Here is a 12,603-nt window from a genome sequence, read left to right on the forward strand (position 1 = left end):
TTTCCTTATGCGCCGGTTCACATTGCAGCGACGCTACTTCGCACCGCGACCTCGGAGCGGCCGCCACGGACTTCATAACATTGAAGTCTATGGCGGTCGCCTCCGGGTCGCCCCAAAGAAGCTCCGGACCCTTTTTCTAGGTCGGAGCGACTTGTGTCGCTCCTATTAGAACGGGTCCACAGCTTCCCTATGGGAGGCGACCTGCGGCGACCTGTGAGGCGACCAGGTCGCCTCACAGGTCGCCCTAGTGTGAACCGGTACTAAACGGTCCATGATTTCCTACAATGTTCTGACTCTATATCTGCTGACGAACTATGTCTACCTTGCTGCTTTAATCTTCTGTAAGATGTGGGAAAAAGTTGGCAAAGCTCAGTAACTCAGTTTTCAGACATTACCCATCCACTTTTGCCAACTGAGAAATTCTCTGTAGTGCTCTTGCCTCTAACACATTTGGATAATTTCTGACTTTGTCAAAGGAACAAGAATCCAAGAATTGGGAGTCCAGAACTAATTGTTTGTTCTCAGAAAATCGTTCATTCAGACTTCCTATGATCTGGTCCAGAGTTGGTCTGAAAACATCAACTCGAAAACGTTGAGTTTCAGAGATAGGGCTCTCATCAACTGATGATTCTCCAGACATATGCATCTGTATATCATTTTCCCCAAAATCTTCTCTCTTAGAGCTGTGACTCAACTTCCAGGGAATCAAGGCCTTCTCTTTCTACCATCATGTAATTTATTTTCTTTGCGAAGTGCTTTGCTTTTTCTTCTTAATAAGAAAATTCAATTTTTTTTAGTTGGTCAACTGTACTTTCCACCATTTTCCATGCAACCATATAGTAAAGACCACTTGTTTGACGATATCTTGAAACAGGGCCAATAACATCAAAAATAGACAAAAATGGCAGTTAAAATGGTCTTAAACAAACAAAGGTTTTCTGACAGAGAAGTAGCCTCCGACGTAGTCTTTGAATCAAATTGTGTAAACTGTGAAATTAACAAAAAAACTTCTAAAGTGAACAAAAAGAGAGTGTGTGTTTCTCCAAATTGCCAGTTAAGGACTTTATCTTTAGCCCACCATCTTTCCAATTTTTGGCATCCTTAGTAGTTTCTCATGCCCATTTTTTGTTATAGGGCGGGCGGGATGTGGTTAATAAGGGCTGAGCATTCATGTAGCATTTACAACTTGGAAACCACCTGCCCTTAGCACAGGCAAGCAGGCAGGAGGGTGTACTTAGCTTAGAAAACCCATCCTCTCCACTTCCCCTCCCAAACACTCCTTGGATGTTGGACATAATGTGCCTAGGCCTGGAAAGCAGGAAGTAACTGAACAAATAAAAAAAAAGAAAGAAAGTTAAGTAAATATGAAATACTGTCCTATCCATCAACTAATTCTAGCAGCGTAATGATTACAAATAATCAATTTTTATTCAGAGAGTGAACTTCCACTTTAAGAAGCAGAAGCAGGTCTCGGAAAAGTTTGTTTTGTATGTTAAACTAGAAACGTACAGAACAACTACCTTTTTAAAAAAGAGTTTCATGTCCCTTTTATAATCTGCAACAGGGGAAGGCAACCTTCGGCAATGCAGATTTTCTATACAACATCGCCCATGGTGCTTTACCAATATCATGGCTGTAAGAGCATTAATGGGACTTATAGTCACCCAACATTTGGAAAACAGGAGGTTGCCTGCCCCTGCTCTACACAACTTCTGAACTTTTAACTCACCACCGCAAAAGATAATTTAATTTGCTTAGGATCCTTTCCTGCTATTTCAAGCTCTTTAGTCCTTTTCTCACCTATTTTTAGAGCACCACATTTGTCCTTACTTTTTGATGGTCTGCTCTCCATTCTTATCAATAATGAATGAACTAAACTGTTTGCTGAACCTCAAACAATACCGTAGTATAGTAACAATTAGCACAGGTATACCTTCTTTAGAGTACATATCTAGAATAAGCATCAAAGCTTTATATATATACTGTATATATCCGCCGATGGACTCCGATGTGTGAAATGAGCCTTAAAGTCTACCTTCCTGGAGGCAACTAGATTATAAGTCAGGCAAATTAGTTAGTAAACTGAAGAAAAAAACAATATGGTTTACTGAAGAAGTACATAAGTAGGATAGTGAAGGAGTAAAAAACCCAGCAATGTGGAGAGTCAATGAAGTGTAGCTGCTAAAGAACTGTATAATAATGAACATAAGGAGGCCAAAAACATCAGTGTTGTGTCATAGCACAAAAAGAGGAGGACATGGCTAAATGTAGTAACCACTTAGCGCCCGCCCGCAATGTACTGCAATGTACCATACGTTGCTGTCTACTTCCGGGTTTGGGGCACACTTGTACACAGCGGGAGCCTGTCAACAAGTCCCGGCCAATGATTTATGGGTGAGAAATGCTAACTGTCTGTGTACAATCACAACCTAAAGCTCCGTGTTGACATTCAACACAGAACCCTGTACACAGGGAACAAGCTCTGTGTTTCTCATCCTTGCAATGCAGCAAACTTTACACATATTACACATAGTTAGGCACATATTTAACCCTTTGATCACCCTAGATGTTAACCCCTTTCCAGCCAGCGTCATTAGTCCAGTGATTGTGTTTAGTATTATCACTGATCCCTGTTTTAAAGTTGTTGTAGAGCCTCATGGTTTTTCACCTTAATGAATTATATGCATTAAGGTAAAAAACATTCTGTGCTGCAGCTCCCCCCAGACCCCCCCCCCGTCCTTTCTCTCACCTGAGCCTGATCCAATCCAGAGATGTGCACGAGTACAGTGGCTCCAGCCGCTGTCTCTCTCCTCATTGGACAGATTGATGGCAGCAGGTGCCATTGGCTATTGCTGCTGTCAGTCAAATCTAGTCACACGGGAGCGAGGGGCAGGCTTTCCGTGGGGGCACCTGAAGATGAGGAGGGGTCTGGAGACCACAGAAGAACAGGGATTGGGGCTGCTCTATGAAAAACGATTGCAAAGAGCAGGTAAGTATAGGCATGTTTGTTATTTTTATTTAAAAAAAGAGGGTTTACAACGCCTTAAATGTCACTGGTGATATCCACGTCAGTTGGATAGTTCCCCTCCAGCGTCAGTCAGTGTCAGATTTCCCACCTCACTATCGCAGTCCCATTATAAGTCATTAGAAAGAGAAAGGAGAAACTGATGCGATTTTTAGATTATGCTCTATAAACGAAAATAAGAGCGTCAATTTTGCCCCCTACTTTTAGTTTATCTGTGTAGTGCTCTTGGTAATACTGAGCGCTACACAGAAATACTACTTTTTTTCTTTTTTTTTAAATTGACGCTGTTTTTTCATTAATAGCGCATAATCTAAAAATCACATTGGTTTCTCCTGAAGGGAGAAAGTGGCACCTCGGCCTCAAGTTCAAGGTCAGTCACCCTCAGCGACAACACAGTGCCCTGCCTGCCTGCCACAGCTGCACAGCACATTGTGTGCTTCAAGGTGAGTCGAAGGTAGCCATATGTATTTGGTCATAGGTAGCTAGGCATCCATATGTTTTTTTTATTTTTTTATGTGGTACTGGTAAAATGGTGCCTGCCTTTTTAGTGAATAGAAATCTCTCCCGGTTACAGTTACATTTCATCTTTCTCTTTCTGTTTTTCTTTCTCTCTCTCTTTCTCTCTTTTTCTCTCTCTCCTTTCTCTCTCTCTTTTTCTCTCTCTCCTTTCTCTCTCTCTTTTTCTCTCTCTCCTTTCTTTCTCTCTTTTTCTCTCTCTCTCTTTCTTGACAATACCCCACAGGTTCTCTATGGGGTTTAGGTCAGGCGAGTTTGCTGGCTAATCAAGCACAGTTATACCTTGATCATTAAACCAGGTATTGGTAGTTTTGGCAGTGTGGGAGCATTGCCAAGTCCTGCTGGAAAATGAAATCAGCATCTCCATAAAGCTGGTCAGCAGAGGGAAGCATGGAGTGCTCTAGAATTTCCTGGTAGAGAGCTGCAATGACTTTGGACTACTTAAAACACAGTGGGTCAACACCAGCAGATGACATGGCTCCCCAATAATCACAGAATGTGGAAACTTCACTGGACCACATGTAACTTTGATTCTGTGCCTCTCCACTCTTCCCCTAGATGCTGGGACCTTGATTTCCAAAAGAAACGCAACATTTTCCACAGTCTGTGAGGATTTAGGGGAGCCATGTCATCTGCTGGTGTTGGCCCCACTGTGTTTTAATAAGTCCAAAGTCAGCGCAGCCCTCTAGCAGTAAATTCTAGAACACTTAATGCTTCCCTCCGCTTACCAGCTTTATGGAAATACTGATTTCATTTTCCAGCAGGACTTGGCAGCTGCCCACATTGCCAAATCTACCAATACCTGGTCACATGATCATGGTATCACGGTGCTTGATTGGTCAGCAAACTCACCTGACCTAAACCCCATAGAGAACATGGGGGGTATTATCAAGAGGAAGATGAGAGACACCAGACCCAACAATGCAGATGAGCTGAAGGCCGCTATCAAAGCAACCTGGGCTTACATATTACCTCAGCAGTGCCACAGGCTGATCCCCTCCATGCCATGCCCAACCATGTATTGAGTGCATTCTATACTGTACATGGACTGACTTTTCACTAACCCAACATTTCTGTATGAAAAATTCTTTTTTGTTTTATTGGCTTTATGTAATCTAATTTTCTGAGATACTGAATTTGAGGATTTCTCTAGCTGTAAGCTATAATTATCAAAATATAAAGAAAGAAATGCTTGAGATATATAATTTTGTGTGTAATGTGACAATATAAAATATGAGTTTCACATTTTGAATTGAATTACTGAAATTACCTTTTTAATGATATTCTAATTTTATGAGAATCACCTGTAGATGCCCAATTAAACAGTGCATTGGGGTGGACTTGTAAGTTGAAGACATTCTGTAAGGATGTTATTTCACTGCAAGAACTTCTCAAGTTCAGTTAAATTTAATGCTGACCATTTGTGGACTGTAGTCTTTAAGTCATTACACAGATTTTCAATGCGGTTTAAGTCTGGGCTCTGACTAGGCTGCCCAAGGACATTCAATTTTTTCTCCTTCAACCACTGTGTGGTCAATTTTGCTGTGTGCTGTGGCTCATTGCCATGTTGGAAGGTAAACTTTCTACCCATTGACAACTTTCTGGCAGAGGGCAGTATATTTTCCTCAAGAATTTGACAGCATTTCGCCTCATCTATTTTTCCTTCTACCCGACAAGTGCTGGAATCTGTGCTGCAGGATATTACCACCTTCACAAAAGGATATTTTCACCTCCGTGGTTTACTATAGGAATATTGGAGAGGTGGAGTTGTTGCCATAGAAACATTTTAAAGGGGAGGAGTTAGTAAGATGACCACGCCCACGTGGGGCGCCAAAATATTTCTGCACCCAGGCGCCTGTGACCCCAGGATCGGCCCTGCATAGCCTATATTGATTTCAGCAAAGCATTCGATACAGCTCCACATAATAATCTAATAAAAAAGTTGTACAAGCTAGGACTTAGCCCTTGGGTGGTTCAGTGAATATGCTGTTGGCTAAAGGATAGCGTGAGGTTGTAAATGGTGTTTATTTGGAACAGAGACCAGTCTCTGGTAATGTACCACAAGACTCTGTAATAGGTCTTGTTCTATGTAATATATATGTAAGTGATATAATTAAAGGTTTGGTGGGTAAGCTAAGGTATGTATTTTTGCTGATGACACAAAGGTGTGCAATAGGGTTATCCCTGGTGGTGTCTGTAACATGATTTGACATTGCTTGAAGATTGGTCAAAGCGGTGGAAACTGCAGTTCAATGTTTCTAAATGCACCTAGGAAAAAAGACTCCCTTCATAGAGAACACTATTTTGGGGGTATAGAGTAGGCCAGCACTACAGAGGATTTGGGAGCACCTATTTCAGATGATTGCAAATTCAAGAGCAAATGCAAAATGAGTGAACAGTGTGGCCATGCAGTGGGAAAAGCAAATAGAATTCTAGGATGCTTCACTAGAGGGATCCCCAGCAGGATGAAGGAGGTCCAGATTTCTCTATATAGATCTTACACACCCCTGACATGCATTTTGTGCATAACATTCTTGTCCCATGCATTCTGTGTATAACACGCCTGTCCTCAACATTCTGTGAAAAACACTCCTGCCCCCTGCAATCTGTGCATAACACTCCTGTCCTTAGCTTTCTGTGCATAACACTCCTGTCCTCGGAATTCGGTGCATAATATTCCATATTCTTGCCATAACACTCCTGTCCCCTTAATTCTGTGCATAACATTCCTGTCCCCTGCATTCTGTGCATAACACTCCTGTCCTCAGCATTCTGTGCATAACATTCCTTATTCCCTGCATTCTGTGTAGAACACTCCTGTCCTTTGCATTCTGTGCATAACACTCCTGTCCTCAGCATTATGTGCATAATATTACTATCCCCTGCATTCTGTGCATTACACACTCCTGTCCCCTGTACTCTGTGCATTACACACACCTGGACCCTGTTCTCTGTGTGTTATGTAGTCCTAAACCTGGCACTGATTACAGCACTGTGTGTTACCTGAACCTTGAACACATTGTATTACACACCCTGGATCCCTGCACTCTGTGTTAGATATTCCTAAACCAAACACCGACTGCAGCCCTCTGTGCGTTAAGTAATCCTGAACCTTGCACACCCCTTATCCCTGCACTATACCTTACAGACTCCTGTACTATGTAAATTATTTTTGACATTACATATTTCTCACCAAAGTGTTTAAACAGTTGCTAGTTGCTGACTATTTTATTGAAATTCTTCTTTAAGTTAGGCTAAGACAAAGTGTAAGCTCTCTGTCTATATTCAATGTGTGCAAAACTATATGTAATGGGAGCCATTTTTTTTTATTTTTTATGATTGTGCTGAGGTTTATATGTTGGACTCTTGCTTGAGGCAGTGATCAAAACACATTTTAAAGGTATGAGGAAACCTGGATTTTGTTTAACCAAACTTCTAAAGCAGAAGTACAGCCAAAGCTTATTTGGCTGAACTTTTCCTGTGGATCAAAGGAGTGCAGTTCTCACTCCTGTGACCTATTTTCAGTAGACAGTGGGCTGAAGCCCACTGGCGGCTGATGTCACAGAGCCAGTCCAGGTTGGGGAAAGATCATGACCATATGGTTGGGATCCACCCAGGAGCCTGGACCGGCACCTGGCTCAGCATCCCAGCGAGCTGCTGAAAGCCTGATCCAGCTTTTCCCGCCCCCTCCACAGCCCAGCGCTCCAGTGAGCGTGAGGAGGCAGAGCAGAGAGCTGGTGACTGACAGTCACCAGCTCTCTGCTCACAGAGCTCTAAGAACCAAGCGATCAGTGGTATTTGATCGCTCAGTTCTCGGACTTAGAGCCGGCAGGAAACAGATGCATACCTGTGGCAATGCATCATACCAATTCTGCATCCACCTAGGTAAGTATGATTTCTAAAAAAATAAATAAAAGGAAGCTTTTTTCACTGTTAATGGTTTGGCTTAGAGCACCTCGGATCACTACCTCACTGAACTCTCCCTTATTTTCAAGTTCATGCCCAAGAGGCATGCCTTACTTCTTGTCTGGTAAATCATCAGCAGGACAGGAAATTAGGATATCCATTGTATAGTCACTAGTGACAAAACAAGCAATCTTAGGGGTTTTATAAAAATGTAATTATAAATACATGATCAATGTGGGTAAAAGTAACTTGTGCCTGAATGTCCTGGGTAGTGATTGCTAATTAGTCCCAAACCTAGGAAGGATAAAAGAACTCAGTTAAACCACAAATGTGCATTAAACAAATAGAAAATATATAAATAGACATGATGTCCAAAGTGAAAAAAATGAAATTGAAAAAGTATGGAGGGCATGGAATCAGAGTACAGTCACCCCACAAAGCTTATGGAGTCAGTGCCAAAGTAAAAACAAAGGAAAGTCATAAAGCAAAAATCACCAAATATGTACCTCCTAGTAAACCCAGATTATAGTACAAAATGACCCAAAGAATTGAAAAAGGAAGCAAAGAAAAATGTGTTTTCTTCAAAGAGATGGTTTGTATACCCTCAGCTAGACCATGGCTAACTCCCATTGTCATGTTGGCGCTCGAAGAGAAGGGGAGGCGCCACAATGATCATCCAGGCACTTGGCACCAAAACCCTCCTAGCATGAGAACACCGATGATAAAGCCACGCCTTGACATAATGGTGCCAAGTGTATTGACGTCACACTTCCGGCGCGGGAGGCCAGGCACCGATGTGCAACAGGAAACCCACCCAGACCACTGCGTCAATGAGCGAGGTGGAGGGGGAGGGCTCCCGGAGCGCATCGCTGCTCCCTTAGACAGACGGCAAACCCGACAACCGTGTATGCCCACAAGACGTGTGACAAGAAGGACTTGTAACCATCTAATGTAATCTGTAAATACTAATAGTAAATAACTAAGGATATTACCAAAGAATTCAACCACTCTATATGTTTGCTGCACACCGTCTACATTTGCTGTCTCTACACTGAAATAGTAGCCATATAGCTTTCATTGGAATTACCAGCTATAGTCACGCACCTCCATCCCTACTCAGTCATTGAAGGAGGGGGGGGGGGGGGGGGTTTGGTTTGGGACTCTAAATGAAGCAAGCAGCATACCATAAAATGGGAGGGGTGGACTTCAATGACCAGATGATGGCGCCATACTTAATTGCCCAAATTAAGATGCAGTGAGCCAGCTGCATGAGAGGCAATTTCTGGATGTCCCCCCTGGTACCCCTTACCCAAAGAACACCCCAAAAAATATGCTGTATTTGTACCAAGCGCAGATATAGACGTGACACCCGCCATTTTTGTCCCCCATCCTGGCGAACCTGGTCTCTGCATCGGTGACTGTTTCCGTCGCTACCACAGACTAGTGGAGTATTAGTATAGGGCAGGGGTAATGAATTCAAATTCAAGAAGGTCCGGTCGCTAAAATTTTCTTTGGGCCAAGGTCCGAATCTGAAGTCTGAGCTATGACTCAGAAAGATGGGCAAAACAAAACGTGTCCATCATGCTCTTAACATAAAATATGCCCATTTGAGTGCCCCTTAACATAAAATGTGTCCATCAGCGTGACCGTTAGCATAAAATTTTCCCATCAGTGTGACCCTTAACATAAAATAAGGGGCACGCTGATGGGCACATTTTATGTTAGGGGGCACTCTGATGGGCACATTTTATGTTAGGGGGCACGCTGATGGGCACATTTTATGTTAGGGGGCACGCTGATGGGCACATTTTATGTTAGGAGGCACGCTGATGGGCACATTTTATGTTAGGAGGCACGCTGATGGGCACATTTTATGTTAGGGGGCACGCTGATGGGCACATTTTATGTTAGGGGGCATGCTGATGGGCAAAACAAAACATTTAAATCAGCATTGCTCTTAACATAAAATATGCCCATTAGCGTGCCCCTTTACATAAAATATGCCCATCAGAGTGCCCCTTAACATAAAATATGCCCATCAGCGTGCCCCTTAGCATAAAATATACCCATCAGCGTGACCCTTAACATAAAATAAGGGGCACGCTGATGGGCATATTTTATGTTAGGGGTCACGCTGATGGGCACATTTTATGTTAGGAGGCACGCTGATGGGCACATTTTATGTTAGAGGGCACGCTGATGGGCACATTTTATGTTAGGGGGCACTCTGATGGGCAAAACAAAACATTTAAATCAGCGTTGCTCTTAACATAAAATATGCCCATTAGCGTGCCCCTTAACATAAAATATGCCCATCAGAGTGCCCCTTAACATAAAATATGCCCATCAGCGTGCCCCTTAGCATAAAATATACCCATCAGCGTGACCCTTAACATAAAATAAGGGGCACGCTGATGGGCATATTTTATGTTAGGGGGCACGCTGATGGGCACATTTTATGTTAGGGGGCACGCTGATGGGCACATTTTATGTTAGGGGGCACGCTGATGGGCACATTTTATGTTAGGGGGCACTCTGATGGGCAAAACAAAACATTTAAATCAGCGTTGCTCTTAACATAAAATATGCCCATTAGCGTGCCCCTTAACATAAAATATGCCCATTAGCGTGCCCCTTAACATAAAATATGCCCATCAGAGTGCCCCTTAACATAAAATATGCCCATCAGCATGCCCCTTAACATAAAATAAGGGGCACGCTCATGGGCATATTTTATGTTAGGGGCAAGCTGATGGGCACATTTTATGTTAGGGGGCACGCTGATGGGCACATTTTATGTTAGGGGGCACGCTGAAGGGCAAAACAAAACATTTAAATCAGCGTTGCTCTTAACATAAAATATGCCCATTAGCGTGCCCCTTAACATTAAATATGCCCATCAGAGTGCCCCTTAACATAAAATATGCCCATCAGCATGTCCCTTAGCATAAAATAAGGGGCACGCTGATGGGCACATTTTGTGTCTAGGGAGCACTCTGTTGGGCACATTTTTTTTTATGGGGCACTTTATGGGCCACTCTAATGAGCATGGCAAAATATGGCAAAATATGCCAGTCTGCACACTAATGTTTGTGCAGCTATTCTCTCCCAAATGTGCTCCACATACCTGAACTGCAGCCAGGACAGGAGCTGAGCCAAAAGCTGCGAACAGGGGGGCGGGGCGGGGCGTGCACATAGTGTCACGACCTAACTCTCTGCCCGAGTGTGAGGGAGCCGCAGTCAGGAGCAGGGGGCGGGACGCGCGCGTGACGTCACGCCCCCTACTCGCGGCCTAACGACAGGAGCTGCGAGCCAGTGAGCGAGGAGGGAGCGAGGCCGGGGGACTGAAGGACATAGGTAGCGGGCTCGCGGTCCGGGCGGAAGCATCGCGCGGGCCGTCAATGGACCGCGGGCCGCCATTTAGTGACCGCCAGTATAGGGTAAAGGTACAGCACAGCACAGTCTAGAGCACACTTTCACACAAGATCTCGAAAGATGTTAGATGGCTATTACATTTTGAGAGACCCTAACCTGGAACGTTTATAGTTACAATAAAAGTGTAAAAAAAGGCAAAGAAAAACATAAAAAAAATAAAAAATAAATAAAGTTGTTGTTTTATTGCCCCTACTATTTTACTGTATTTTATGCTATTTTGTAATGTTTTATTGTTACTGTGTTTTATTGTTAACCATTGTTTGCTTTGCAGGTATGTCATTCTACTGTTTTATTGTACTGTTACTGTGTTTTATTGTTAACCATTGTTTGCTTTGCAGGTACGGCATTCAGCTGCAGCAATGATGTGCTTATTTTGACAGCAACATGGTTTGCTCTCACAATATGTAAAATCAGCGACTCCAGCGCTGTAGGAGGTGATTTCATCAGTTAAAAAAAAAACATACATGGCGAAGCATAGGGGAAAAGGTGGACATAGGGGCAAATTGGCACTTTTTTTGGCACAGATTGCAAAAATAAAGTTGTTTCATTGAGTTAAAGTTTTATTGATACTGTGTTTTATTGTTAACCGTTGTTTGCTTTGCATGTAAGCCATTCAGCTGCAGCACTGATTTGTTTATTTTGACAGCAACAGGGTTTGCTCTCACAATACATAAATCTGTGACTCCATTGCTGTAGGAGGTGATTGCACCATCGCAGTTAAAAAAAAAAAAAGCATCTCTGCCACGAAAAGTGAATAAAAATATATGCCAAAGCATAGGGGAATCCGCCCTCTGTGTCCACCCCATCTCCTATGCTTTGGCATATATTTTTATTCACTTTTCATGGCAGAGATTTCTTCATCCACATCGATCGATGTGAATGGAGGAATCTGGTAGTTTTTTTTTTTTCAGTTCAGCCCACAGGCTGCATGGAAAAAAAAGAATATTACAATATATGCCCAACAAGGACCAGCAGCCTATTGGTATGTTGCTGGACTTTGAGTGGCTATACCGGAATGATGCCTGCAGTTTAGACATCATCTTAGTATGGTTTTTTTCAGTCAGCAGTCAGCTTTCATGTAAAAGCAATCCTAGCGGTTAATTAGCCGCTAGACTGCTTTTACAAGCAGTGGGATGGGACAACCTCCCACCTTCTCTGGTTTTCTCAGTCTCTCCTGTCCCACTGGGGAACCCGAGAATGCAGCCGGTGGTTCTGCCAGCTGACCATAGAGCCAATCGGAGACCAGAATGGATCCAATCATCTCTATGGCCTTAGAAACTGGAAGCTATGAGCATTTCATGACTTCAGTTTCACTGGATATAAACAGTGCCATTGGCAAAATTGGTGTAGCACCCTCCTAGGTAGGTGCTAGTGAGAAAGTATAGTTTGAGCTCTGTCTGCTTACCAGAAGAGCTGCACATAAATATATATTGTTTTCTGCCTACCAGAGAGCAGGATCTGTTAGTTTTGTCTGCTAATTGTGCTCAGAATGCAATTCATTCAGTCTAGAGAGTGTTTCACGCTAGTCCAATAGGGGGGGCACTATCCCTATGTTGGACAGTGGGAGGGAACTTGATGAATGAGCATACATGCTTTTGATACAGCCCTGGTGATTTGGCAGAGGAAAGTGCATCGGTGCATGCTGGGATACTGTATAAAAGCCAGGAGCACATGTGCTTGAGGTCTTTCGGCTGGATAGCGGAGTTCTGGAGGGAGGGGGC

This window comes from Pelophylax lessonae (assembly GCF_965119305.1).
Source record: "Pelophylax lessonae genome assembly, chromosome: 12".
NCBI classification, from domain to species: Eukaryota; Metazoa; Chordata; class Amphibia; order Anura; family Ranidae; genus Pelophylax; species Pelophylax lessonae.